We start from the raw sequence: 14,299 nt of genomic DNA on the forward strand, positions 1-14,299 counted from the left end.
GCCTTTGGTGCCAGGAGGGACAGAAGACCCAAGGGTTGGGGTCTGGTTCTGATTCTGCCACTTGTTGGACTGAAGTGTCACTTCTCTTTTCTCCATTTGCTCAGCTGTAAACTCAAATATTTGCAATCAGTTGTCTCAAAGACTTTCTCTAGCTCTATTTTTTCAAGGATTCTAAAAATCTATTTTGGTTCACAGCTTCACATTCGCTATTCATCTTTCAAAACATTGGTAGTCTGAGGTTTTTACATTGTCTTGCTCATCCGTTAATGCTGCAACATCCAATATATTTATTAAGATTTCATTGTGTGCCTTTTATGTCTCTACAAAAAAAAGAAAAAGAAATGAATTGGCGTGTGACTGCCTTTTTGAGCAAAAATCAAGGTGAACAAATCTCTCTTAATCTCTGAATGCGTTTTTAATGCTCTGTTTTCTTTTTTATTCTTTTCTGTTTCTATTTTTTGTTTCAATTTTTGTTTTATTCTTTGCTCTCTCCTGTCTTCTCATTCTTTCTTTTTTTGTGATAGGAACTATAAATGGTCTTGAATAGCCTCTCCATTGTTTCGTGCTATTTAGATTTATACTCACAGAATTTCAGAATTAGAAAACATTTTGGAGAGACACTATGTTACAATAGAAAGAACATCAAACTTTTTATTAATAAGTCTTAATTATGTGATCTTAGGAAAACCACTTAACTTCTCTTATTCTCCATCTGTAAAACAAAGATTATAATAAAAATATTAAACACTTTTTTGAAGACTAAACAAGAGATACTATAAAGCACACTGCAAACTTTTCTACCTAAATGTTATTTTTTATTATTACATAATCCCCTAAGCTTTTCATTGGCTTAGCTCTCCCTTGCAAGCTGGTGCTTGAATTCAGTTTTGAATTCTAGTTTGCACCCGACACATTGCATTTTTAAAAGGATAGCCAGAGCAAGCCTTCCTACTTCCACGTGGGCTATCTTTCACTTTTTAAAACACAATGCCTATGCTCTGACAAAGACCTTTTTCCTATGATAGCCATTTGGCAGGGGTTTTATCTGAGTGCCTGTTCAAGCAGAACGTGTGATTTACTGTTGGTTGCGAAGGTGAAAGAGATTTTGACAAGTGGAGAAATGGAGAAAGTCTGAGCTTTGTTCATTAACATGCAATCTACTTTGTATGTGTGTAGGGGGCGGGAGACAAAGTAGGGAGGGTTAGACATATGAGTTATAAACTTGAAGCCTAATTTGGTTATGGAAACAGATCTGTGTCTGGCAGAAACACATGGCACCCTAGTCCTCAGGCCATCAGTGTTTGGGAAGCTTGATTCATTTAATTGGTAAATCATCTGTCTTGCATTGTTCTCCACCAGCATTATCTGTGAGGCAGCTGCCCACCTTGGCTAATTTAAATATGATTTAGCAGGATAGCCTCCTGTCCCTCCTGCCAGGACATTCAGAGCACGAAATTAATGTTGATTGGCATTTCCCACCCAGGATTGGTGATTCATAGATAAGATTTTGTTACTGATCTATGGCAGGAAGAGTTAGACAGGATATCTTTATTTCTCCCTTTTCATTGAAGAGGGTTTGGCCCATTCCCCATTTGCTAATTTTCTTTATTTTTCTGCAAGATCCATTGTGTGAGCAGCTGTCATGCAGGTGGGGACTCCTCAAAGCATTCTGGGAAAATGTCCACCATTCCAGGCCGTTCTCCTGGTTGTCTTTCTCTTTTTCAAGAAGGGCGACTAATCCTCTAAGTGACTGGGGAAATTATCTTTTCACCTTTTGGGAAACCTGATGAGAAGGTGATTTATTTGATTCAGTCAACATACTTCTAGATATCACCTTTTATGTGTAAAACATTGTGCCAGATGCTGTGGGTGACAGATATGTGAATCACAAACTATGCATTTAGGAAATCAGTTTAGATATGTCTGCAGATAATCAACTACTCTTGGAAATAATCAAGAACTCGAGGACAATTTTAGTGATATTTGTGCCTAAATCTTTATCTAGTTTTCTTATATAGATTCCAATCCTTAAGCCACTTCTCTTTTCTGTAATTTTCCCTAGAAGCTATTTTAATTTTCTTCCCTCTTTCCCTTTTTCTTCCTAGCTTTTAAAGTTATTGTTTTAAAAAGTTAAATATAAAAAATTGCATATGATACAATAACACTTATGTGCTTACCACTAAAATATTTTTCACATTTGATTAAGAAATTTATTTTTAAAAGAATATGTCACCACCAAAATTAAAGTCTTCTCAGTTCTCCTTGTCTTCCAATGTCCTTCCTTTCCTTATAGAAGTTAACACTATCATGAACATGACAGTGAATGTGATAGTGATATGTATGTATCAAAAGCATATTTTTAACCTTAACTGCATGTGAATCTATTTATAAAAAATATATGGCATCATACTGAATTTTTAATTTATAAAATTTATATCATACAGTAAACATCATACTGAAATTTGCTTTTTCTGTCAATATTATGTTGAGCAGATCTGTGTCATTTTATATAGATAGATAGGTATAATCTACCTTATCTCTTTTAACTACTGTTTAATATGTCCCATACCACTTTATCCTTTCTTTGCCTAATGGATATTTTTTTTTCTACTTTTTGTTTTGTTCTTTTTTATGCTACAACCAACAATGCTTCAATGACTATCTTTGAAGATAGCTTCTTTTGCATATGAGGGAGAATTTCTCTGGGGTATATTCTTAAAAGTAGAATTTCCAGGTCATAGGTTATACAAATATACAATTTTTACTAGATATTTCCGAATTGTACTTCAAAACAGTTGTGCCAATTTATATTTTTACCAGCAGTGTTTGAGAGTTATCATTTTTCCTTTTCCCTGCCAAAGCTTGGTAGCTTTGACATAAATATCTTTGCCAACCTGGGGGCTAAAGAGTATCTTGTTAGTATTTTAATTCTGATTAAAGGTAGGTGGGACTTTTTAAATATTTATCTTCTCTTTGGGCTTCATCTTCTATGAATTGCCTTTTTGTATCTTTCATTCATTTTCCTATTTGTCTTTTTCTAAATTGATTTGTAAAGTTATTATATTTTGAATATTAATGTTTTGCCTGCTATATATGCTGTAAATGTTTTATCTTAGGTTGTGATATAACTTAATTTTGTTTATGGTGTCTTTTGTTCCACAGAAATTTTACATTTTGAAGATTTCTATTTTATTATTGTAGTTAAGAATGCTTTCTTATTTCAAGCTTTTGCTATTTATTCTTATATTGTATTCTAATACTTTAAAAGATTTTTTCACATTTAATTCATATAGACATTTGGAGTTTGTTTTTGAGTTTGGTTGAAATGAAAATCCAATTTGATTTTATTTTTTATATGAAAAGACAAGTGTTTCAGCATCATTTCGATCCCAACTGATTTTATATATCTTCTCTAATCATATATCAAGTTCTCAGATATGCTTAGATCTCTTTCTAAACTCCTAATTGTAGTGAATTGACTTTTTTTTCCTTCACTACACCTATACATATTATCTGAATTTCTAGATCTTTAACAAAATATTTGATATCTTTTAGGATAAATTTAAAATAGCAATTTTGCCTTTATGTGTGTTGCACTATTCTTTTTATTTTACCTTAAAAATTTTTATGACAATTAATTTTCACTGTCAAGTCTTTGCTTTTGCAAATGCTAAGGAGTTGTAGTACCTCTGCTTCAGAATCGTTGAACTCAAACAAGTCGCATACCTTTGACTCTTCTTTATGTTGATAGAAATCCTCTGCATTCTTGCTCTTACCTTTTATGTCAGCCAAAATAGCTTATGTAATCTTTCCACCAGAGCCTGAATCTTTGTGTCTTGGATTCTAACCACCAACTCAAAAACTCCTTTTCCTATTTTTCCCAAGACATATGGAGACAACCATGGGTTGGCAATAATTCCCGGATTTTCAGAACAAACATATTCTCTGAGTTCTCAAAGTGTGACTTGTTGCAATGATGTTGCCTAATACAAAACCAAAACAAAATCAAGCTTACAAACAGTACGAGTACTAAGAGAAGGTGATATAGAGACGAAAATGAGAAGTAAAGATCTATGAGAACTTGCAGGAAGGTGAAATTACATTTGGCTGGAGCAGTTGAAGGAATCTTCAGACATATAATGACATTTTAGTTGAAACTTTGAAAATAGGCAAGACTTTCAGACAAAGAAGTGGAAAACAGCATTCCTGATATAGGGAAATCAAGAGTAAAGCTGTGTTAATAGGATATAAAAATGGGACTCTGTCAAGTATGGCTCAAGAGAAAAGAAAAGTTCTAGACCACATATGTGGGATTTGCATAGAAGAATCAGTTTCATGGAAAAAATAACATTTTTATTACATATACATTCAGTCTATAAGAGATTGGAGAGGCCAAAAGAAATTGAAAAGGACTTTTATAGAGAGATAATTTGTTGAAATGCTGTGAGCTTCTCTTCCCCACCATCACCCTTACTCACATGCACATAATGGAATAGATGTGGGAGAGTACTTACCCCTCATCTAAAGCCAAGTGAGAAGGACTTCAAAGTTGTGTTAATCATGGAGTTTTAATTTTTGCATTTTTATCTTTGACATCTTGGGGTCTTGCTAACTCTGGAGGGACTGTCTTTCCCAGGGCTAGCTAATTCCTAGAGGTAGCAAACAATTTAATTAGGACCATGCCTTGCATATGCAAACCCACCAATCTAGAGCTCATGCCCTCAAGTGCCTTCTTTATCAGGCTCTCATCTTCTGGGATCTTCTCATCTTCAGTATTATATATAGATATACATGTCTCTCTCTCTCTCTCTCAATTATCTATCTATATCTATCTATCTATCTATCATCTATCTATCCATCCATCTATCCGTCTTTCCATCCATCTATCTCTCCTATCTGTCTGTCTGTCTGTCTGTCCGTCTATCTATCCATCCATCTGTACATCCGTCTATCTATCTATCTATCTATCTATCTATCTATCTATCTATCCATCCATCCATCCTATCTATCTGCCAAGCTCAGAGAGCACTAATGTCATCTTAGTATAGTACTAGTCCAGTAAGACTTTTCTTGCTCCCTTATCTTTTTTTCGCTGTACCAGCCCTGGCCCTGTAGAGTTCGTAAACCGTAATTAGCATCTCAGACAGGAAGAGACCAAAAGACAAAGGAGAGACACAGGAAATAAGCAGAAATGGATGGTATCCCTTTCACCCTTCAGACTTCTCACTCGCAGAGGTTCAAAACGCATTTAGGATTCTCCCTGAAAAGAACCTAAAATTTAAAATTTTTGTCTATCTAGTGTATTTCCAGTGGCATTTAAGTCATCAGTGATGTGCTAACCTTTGTGATAGATCAATGCCTTATGCGTTCCTTTAGCTGGCCTTCCTCTTAAACCTTCCATGTTGTCTGATCTCAGGTCTTGAATCCTGGACCTCACTATTTCCTTCCTATCATTTAGCCCCATTTTGTAGTTTTTTTAGCTACTTATTCAGTTTGATTCCGTTGTTCGTCTCTTCCTCCTGTCTTTTGATCCATGAGTTCAGCTTCCCACTAGCAACATATTGCATATGTACTTTTGAGTATCATGAAGAAAAGCATGCAGTGATACAGATGCCACTATAAATTTATGTTCTGCATCACCAGGGGGACCCTCAGGACTGACTAGCAATCCTTCTGTTTCCCTAGTTAGAATTTGTTCCCTACTATTCTCAAATCTTTGAACACCACCTCTCCTTTCATCTCATTCTCAGATATTCTCTTTCCAATTCATGCAGAAAATAAAAGCCATAATCTTTTATGCCACAAAATTTCCCACTTGCATCTGGGTTATTGCAATAGCCTCCTAACTACTTCTAGTTTTGTCACATTCCAATCCATTTCCCACATTGCAGCTAATCTGACCACTTCACTACCCTGCTTAAAACCTTTCAGACTCATAGGATGGAACACAGACTGCCTAACAGGATATGTACTCTCTTATTAGACCAACTCCTACCTATCTCCATCAGTCTCATTTCTTCCCAGCCCTATACTCAAACGCGATGCTCCCAACATATTGAACCTCAGTTTTTAAGCTGCTGCTTGACTCTCTCTGCCCTTCAGACCCTTCTTCACATTTTAATACCCATCTAAAATAGTTTTCTACTCTCTCTTTGCCTAACCAATTATTTTCTACCCTTTATGTCTCAGCTTATATGTAGATCCTCCTTGAAACCTTTTCTGACCACCCCCAAACCTGTGTCTGATGCCCCTTCTAGAATCTTTCTAGTGCTCTGCACATCCATATCATACTATGTAACACAGCATGTTGCAATTTTCTTGTCTGTCTTTCCTGCTCTATGAGGGCCAAAACTGTGTCTCTGTTGTTAATAAATTTATTCCCAGATCTAAACAGAGTTCCTAGAAACAGAAATCACTCAGTAAATGCCTGATGAATGAATAAATGTGAATAGTCACTCTAAAATGCTATTGTCACTTAGAAGGAAAACAAAAACAAGGAACTTTATGGAACAGCTTATAATTAGGGAATCTTGGCTATGGATCCCTCATACTTAGAAACATACAGGCATAATCTGAACACTGTATGGGTATTTATACATGTGATGAAAATCTTGAACTCAGACCAAAGCTGCTGTGTTTGTAAGCAGCCACCAAATCAACAGATAATTTTGCACCTTATACCATAAGGAAACCTACTACTGTAGTTGGCTGACATTCGTAATTAATATCTTGTAATAACCCAAATGCCTTTATTTCTATCTGAATCTTTATGATAAATTTGCTAATAAACCTCTTTCTCAACATGAATAACAATTACATTTCCTCTGGTAAAAGATATGCAAGTGCATTTCCCTTCATAAATGAGAGTTAGAGTCAATGAATGCAACAACTCTTTTTATCTCCACAACTCTGCTGCAGTAAAATGGTCATATAGAATTCTAGCAAAATGCCATACATTATCCTCCTTAAAAATTAGCATCTTTAGTGCCACAATGAATACTGATTTATAGACTTCTTAAATATCCTCTTATAACTTTTTTTTTAGCATAAGATAGCTAACATCTCTGAGTTAGAATGTATTAGAATAACATTACCCAAAGCAACCGCTGTAACTCAGTAGCTTCCCAGCTGAAAGATGCCTTTTCCTGCTGGGCTGAAAGTCAATGCAGTGTTAGGAAAACCCTTGCTTTCAACTTTTATTAGGTGGTAACTACAACCTAACAGGGCTAATTGAGTAGGGGAACTGTTAACACAAATCATTTTAATCCTGAGCATCTTCACTGCTTCTTGCTTGGTTTAAAGATTTTAACTTTTAAGCTAATTACAAATTGTGTTTGTTTGTGATATCAGGCTTAATGGTCAGGGAGGAAAATAGCCCACCCAAGAATGAGTTACGCTTCATGCAGTTGGGGAGGGGACCCCTATAGTCACTGTCCACTGTGCCCCTAAGGAGAAAAAAACTGCTGTAGCATTGGTGTGTGAACTGGAGGCTGTGGGCTGGGAACAGGGAAATAGAAGAAGGCAGGTTCTCTTTTAGGTACTGGGACTCTTATCTCCTCTTGAATTCTGATATTAGAAGAGACAAAGAAAAGCCTGAATCCATGTCCTGACCCTAAGCTGGGTTATACACCAGTGACACCCTGCTTTCTATTTCAAAAACAGCAACAACAATTCACACGGAAAACTCTTTCATTTAAATAGCACTGAACTAGTATATGAGTACAAAAATACAGTTAGATAGTATGAATAAAATCTAGTATTTTATAACACAACAGGGTGATTAAAATCAACACTAATTTATTATACATTTGAAAATAACTAAAAGAATATAATTTGAATGTTTGTAACACAGAGAAATGATAAATGCTTGAGGTGATGGATACCTCATTTACCCTGATGTGATTATTACAGATTGTATGCCTATAGCAAAATATCTTACATACCTCATAATGTGCCACTATATACCTGTAAAAATTAAATTTTTAAAAAATATGGCACTGAAATGTTTTCCAAGCACTGCTGGGACATTATTTTGGTCTCTGAAACCACCTTGGGCATGATGTAGATCCTTCTCTTCCCATCACATATTTTACAGGAAAGCAAATGCAACTATTACTTTTCCTGTTTTATGGATTGGAAACTGAGGCTTAGAGGGGTGTAGTGATTGGTCCAACAATTAATAATGATGAAGTTAATGCTGGAACTCAAATATGTGACTCCTGGTTCAATTCTGATTGAAACACTTTTTTATCTGTATTGTCCTACATTGTTCATATATTACAAAGTCTCACAGCTTTGATAGTACTTTCTTTCTGTTGCTCAACCACAATCCTTAAAAAGTAAAAGACTTCCTCATTCTTATGCTGTCTCAGTGGAAAAAAAGAGAACCGATACACATAGCATACAAGCTATATTAGCTTATCTCTCTCTAGAATAAATGGTCATATTTAGTAAATGTTTTCTGGCATAGGTTAGGCTAAAGTGATAGCAAATAACAGTATAAGATTTATACTAGATAAACTGAAAGAGAATGAAAATGTCTGAATCAAAATCTGGAAGTGCAGAAAAATATTGAGATGTGCTTCAGAGAATACCAGACCTATTTGCAGTAGTGAAAGGAACAATTAGACATCAGTTATATGCATTTACTTCTACAGACTGTTTGAAGTTATAAAGGCCCATCAGAGTATTAACTTTTTCCCTCATAAGGGTTGAACTCTCTCCTAGCCAGGCAGCAGTGCAGGCCTATTCACCCTTAGTTTTCCTTGAACATGGTGTTAGGGTGAAGTAGGAGTTGGGTTTAGTAGAAGGGCACTGATGCTGGAAAGCTGTTGCAAGCAAGAAACATTGATATAGGAAGTCCAATCTTCATTTATATGCAAACATTATTATTTCTGGAGTCCATTGCGTAGTAGGATCTGGCTTTGGATCACGGGCAAAAGTATGATGCAGATATTTACATAGTTTTGAAGTATCTCTCCACATGATACTCATAACTACAAATGGAAAAATAATAAATGTAGAGAAACCTGGCAGTCACCCCTTTACATGTGTGTGTATTAGTTTGCTAGGACTACCATAACAAAGTCCACAAACTGGATGACTTAACATAATTTTTTTTCTAAGAATTCTAGAAGCTAGAACCAAGATCTAGGTATCAGCAAGGCTAGTTTCTTCTGAGGACTCTCCTTGGCTTGTAGCTGTCTGTCTTTTTCCTGTCCCTTCACATGTTTTTTTCTCTGTTGTCTGTGTCCTAATTTCCTCTTCTCATAAGGATGCCAGTCATATTGAATTAGGGTTCACCCGAATGACTTCATTTTAGCCTAATTGCCTTTCTGAAGACTCTACCTCCAACTGCAGTCACATTCTGAGCTACTGGGGTTTAGGATCTCCACATATGAATTCTGGGGTGAGAACATGATTCTGCCCGTAATACCAAATAATCAAAGTTAGTGTCATCAGTAATAAAGCATGTTTTAAAAATTGAGGTAAAAGTGACATGTAATAAACTTAACATCTCTCAGTGTATAACTCTTCACTTTTATAATTTCTAACATTATTCATTCCTTTGTGTAGATTTAATTTTTTGTCTGGTATGATATTCCTTCTGCCTAAAGAAATTCGTTTAACTTTTCTTATTGTACATTTTAGTTGGTAACTTATTTTTCAATTTTTGATTGCCTGAACAATCCTTATTTTACTTTCATTTTTGAAAGATGTTTTCACCTTTATAAAGTCCTGTGTTGACAGTTTAAAAAAAAATTTTTTTTCCCAGCATTTTAAAGATGTCACTTGACTTGTGTAATTTCTGATGAAAAAAATCTGATGTATTCTTATATTTGTCCCCTGTATGTTATATGCCTTTTTTCCCCCTCTGGATGCCTTCCAGATTCTCTCTTTAGTTTGACTATAAGACATTTAGGCTTTTTGTTTGTTTTTGATAATGTTAATATTCTCTGAACTTGAATCTGTGGTATGACGTATGTTATTAATTTTGAAAAATTGTAAGCCATTGTCTTTTAAATTTTTCATCTGTTTTCAGTGGTCTCTCTCCTTTCTTTCTGGAAGCCCAATTGCATGCATATTGGACAATTGGATACTTTCTCACAGCTCCTGAATATTCTGTCTCTCACACATTCTTTTTTTTTTAATCTTTATGTTTTAGTTTAGGTAATTCCTATTAAGCTATTTGATTTTTTCCTCCAGCCTAGAGTACTGATAGGCATGCTGGAGAAAAAAATCAAATGGCCTGTAAGTACTGACAAGTATAGAAGGCATTCTTTATTCTTACCGTTTTTATTAATATTATTTTAGTGTTTTTATTTGATTCCTTGTTATATTTTCATCTTGCTGCTGAAATTTTTCCATCTGTTTATGGATGTTGTCCTCCTTTTCTACTATTTTCTTTAACATATTAATTAGAATTATTTTAAATTATTTCTCTAATAGTTCCATTATATGAATCATATATCTCTGTGTGTGGTTCTGTTGATTGCTGTGCCTCTTGACAGTGTTTTTGTTGTTGTTGTTTTGCTTTGTTTTGTTTTACTCTTTGTTTTGTAAATCTGGGTCAAAAGCCAGACATTGAGTACAGAACACTTGAGACTGAGTCAAATGATATTTGTGCCTGGAAATGGAACGCTTCTGCTAGACTTTTAGTGTGCAGAGTTAAGTCAATTTAGTCATGTGTTGAGCTAGTCAAGATTTCAGTTTCATGGTAAAAGTTACCCTCAGTATAACACTGGCTTCAATTTCCTCTAATATTTCCTTGTACTTAGTGTGAGGTCTGGGCTGCTGGTGGATTTTTTTCAATATTCCTGTATGGCCTTCAGCTTTAGGTTTTCTCTATGAATCTATACCTCGAAGAGGGTCTTTTTCTATGATCTTGTCCCTTCACACAGTGAATTGTTGTTACTTGTTCTTATTTGATGCTTGATAGCCTAGGTGTGGTGGGGGCTGGAAGGATATTCTCTATCACCTCTGTTCAGCCTCAGTTTGGGGCAAGCCCAGCATTCCTGGCTTCCAGGGGTGGACTTTCTCAGTGATCCCTCTCCTCCCCTAGTGGTAGATCTCCAGTGATCTGGGCCCAGGATGGTTTCCTGTCTTTCCTCTAAGGGTAGGCATTTTTTCTATTTTCTTCTAGCCTCAATAGGTCTTCACTTCAGAATGATAGTATTTGCCAGCCATCCCCTAGTGACATAAGCTTATTTTTCCCTGGGGGAGAAGGACCTGGGCAGAGCTCTGTTGTCTTTCCTCTTTCCTGCAGCAATGGCTGCTCCCCTTCCCCAAGCCTGCAATACAATAGTTTTTTTTGAGATAGGATGCCCTGCTCCCAGTCTTTCTAATGAATCCCCCATGAGGTTAATAAAGAGACTTCATGTAATCCCAGCACTTTGGGAGGCCAAGGCTGGCGGATCACAAGGTCAGGAGTTCAAGACCAGCCTGACCAACATGGTGAAACCGTGTCTCTACTAAAAATACAAAAATTAGCCAGGCATGGTGACGCACGCCTGTAATCCCAACTACCTGGGAGGCTGAGGCAGCAGAATTGCTTGAACCCAGGAGGTGGAGGTCGCAGTGAGCTGAGATCACACCACCAACTCCAGCCTGGGTGACAGGATGAGACTCCATCTCAAAAAAATAAAATAAAAACAAAGAAACTTCAAATAGTTAGAAACTCCCTCATACCTATGGCTCTATGCTCTCACACTAGCTCACACTCTGATTTTAGCCATTTGTTAAAATTTTAGCTGAAATCTTATTTGTTTTCATGGCTGTACCACACATTCTTTCAGTCCTCTGTCCTCTGCCCCAAATAAGCCAGGTCTTATATCCTGCATCTGCCAAAAGGTGCCTGTTTTTCTTTAGACTTCAGACTAACTGGTTTCCCTGCCATGTCAACTCTCTGATGGGTTCAAGAAAAGTTGTGATTTTGTAGATTGTCCACTTTTTCTTCTTGTTAGGTTGGAAGCAACTTTCTTTACAACTTTCTACATTCTTAGTGGATATTCTGATTTATTCTTCTTAATAAAATTGTGTCCATACTCAAAGCTTCTCAAGCCATAAATGTTGGGAATCATGGCAGGTATAGAAATGAGGCAAGATATGTCCTTTGAGTTTCAGAAGATCATCAATGGGTGTGATTTTACTTGGATATGGGTTACAGAGGCTGACAAGAGAAAATAAATGCTGAAATAACATTTGGTATAAGTCCTTTTCAATTTATTGGCATTCTTTTTAAAGTAGTGTATGGCCAATTTTTGTAAATGTTGCATGGACACTTGGAAAGGGGTACTAATTTGTGATTAGTGATTAAGTTAAAGTGATTAATTTTATAGACTAAAGTCTGATTGATAGCGATTAAAGTCCTTATTAATTTTTTATTCATTATATTATTTAAAATTTGTGTCCATTTTTATATTCTTGAATTGTCGAACATGTTTTTATCACTTTGTTCTCATAATTCTAATAGTTTTGATAAAAGCTAGCCCATATTAATGTAAAGTAAGGAATTTAGTACAATTTTACTTCTTTCTGCTCACCATTACACAATCTTTATAACATAATATAAAGTTATAAAACTAGATATTATTTTTATTGTATATCACTTTCCAGATTATTTTTACTTTAGTACTTTTTTAAAACAATAATCAAATATTTCAACATAACTATGCATGTGAACTGATAGAATTGTACTTGCAATCCTTTTCTACTCCAACTTCATCTTTCTTGAGTTCCCACACTTGCTTCACAGTATCTGTCAGCTAGATTGTACCTTAGAATAACCTTTTCAGGAAGAATACACGGGTGGGATAGTTTTTGAGCTTTTACCTATGTAAAAATATATTTCACTGCCACAATTCATAAGCCCCTCTTTCAGCTATAGTAGTTTTATATTGTTGAAAGTTAGAAGTTGGAAATAAAATAATTACTGATGAGAGGAGCTTCAATGGAAGTAGTATCTTTATGTGTCTCAAAAATCCGTTCTTGGCCAGGTGCGGTGGCTCACGCCTGTAATCCCAGCACTTTGGGAGGCCGAGGCAGGAGAATCAAGAGGTCAGGAGATCGAGACCATCCCGGCTAACATGGTGAAACCCCGTCTCTACTAAAAAATACAAAAAACTAGCCGGGTGTGGTGGCGGGCGCCTGTAGTCCCAGCTACTTGGGAGGCTGAGGCAGGAGAATGGCATGAACCCGGGAGGCGGAGCTTGCAGTGAGCCGAGATCGAGATCGTGCTGCTCCAGCCTGGGCGACAGAGCGAAACTCCATCTCAAAAAAAAAAAAAAAAAAAAAAATCCATTCTCTTATAGCAGGAGGAAGAATGATCAAGCTATCTAGTTGTAGCCTTGGCTCCATATCCCAAGTGTAGGTGTAATGTAGTTGTTTCATTTCATGTGTCTGAACGATTTTTCTATCTTGTTCAGACACTCTCCCTCCCAGAATATTTCCTTCATGAAACTCACTTTAGTTTTAATGCTATCATTGAATGATTTCATTAGTTTCTGGTGTCGTTCAGACTGTGTTTTCTGCCTTTTCATGGCTATTTCAATAGGAGACTGAAAAGGAATAAATCAGGCATGAACAGCTGACCTCTTTTACAACCTTTAGTGTTATTCCTTCATTAAACAAATATTTATGCAGTACATGTTTAAAGGCTACATTATATTTCAAAAAGTTTACTTAACCATGCTCAAAAGTTTAATCATGTTTAGACACTTGTGTTATTTTAGATTATGTGTTAGTAAAATAGTTATTTATTAAGAAACAATGTATTAAGGTGCAGTCTTAAATGTAGAAGTCTTAGGCCAAAGGTTGTCATAATTTTAATAAAACTTCATATATAATCCCGAATTCCTTTCCCAAAAGGTCATCACCTTTCAACTTCTACCAGCAAATGGTAATGAGTGAACGTTTAGCTTTTTGCTATCAGAGATTACTCTAACCAACATATGCCTGACTATGATTATCAAAGAAATGGCTGAGCACAGAAGCCCCTTGCCCTATGGGCAATGTGATAGAGTTGCACGGAGAGGTTGGAACTTAGTCCCTAGCTAGAAGGTGAGAAAGAAATTCAAAGAGAGTCAAGCCAGAGATGAAACTAGAATGGACAAGAGAAGCAAAGAAGAGGAAATGAATAGGTTAAATTGCTGGGAAATAAGAGCAGATGGGCTAAAGAAGGAATGGGAGATGGAGAGTCCAGACCAGATGCTGAAATCATAAGGACAGGGCATAGATAATACCAGGACAATTTTCTATTGTGAACAAAAACATGTCAGCATAGCCAGAGAAGCAGAGGCCT

General features: G+C 36.0%; 1 long non-coding RNA gene across 1 annotated transcript; it reads right to left on the reverse strand.

Annotated features, from left to right (window-relative positions):
- Window positions 1-625: 625 nt before the first annotated feature.
- On the reverse strand, window positions 626-4,662 carry LOC115835097. The gene is made up of 3 exons (XR_004030015.1): window positions 4,515-4,662; window positions 3,727-3,983; window positions 626-712 (listed from the first exon to the last, which is right to left on the reverse strand). It is a non-coding gene; the product is annotated as an uncharacterized LOC115835097 (long non-coding RNA).
- Window positions 4,663-14,299: the final 9,637 nt, after the last annotated feature.

The sequence above is a fragment of the Nomascus leucogenys genome, chromosome 5 (genome assembly GCF_006542625.1).
Source record: "Nomascus leucogenys isolate Asia chromosome 5, Asia_NLE_v1, whole genome shotgun sequence".
Lineage (NCBI taxonomy): Eukaryota > Metazoa > Chordata > Mammalia > Primates > Hylobatidae > Nomascus > Nomascus leucogenys.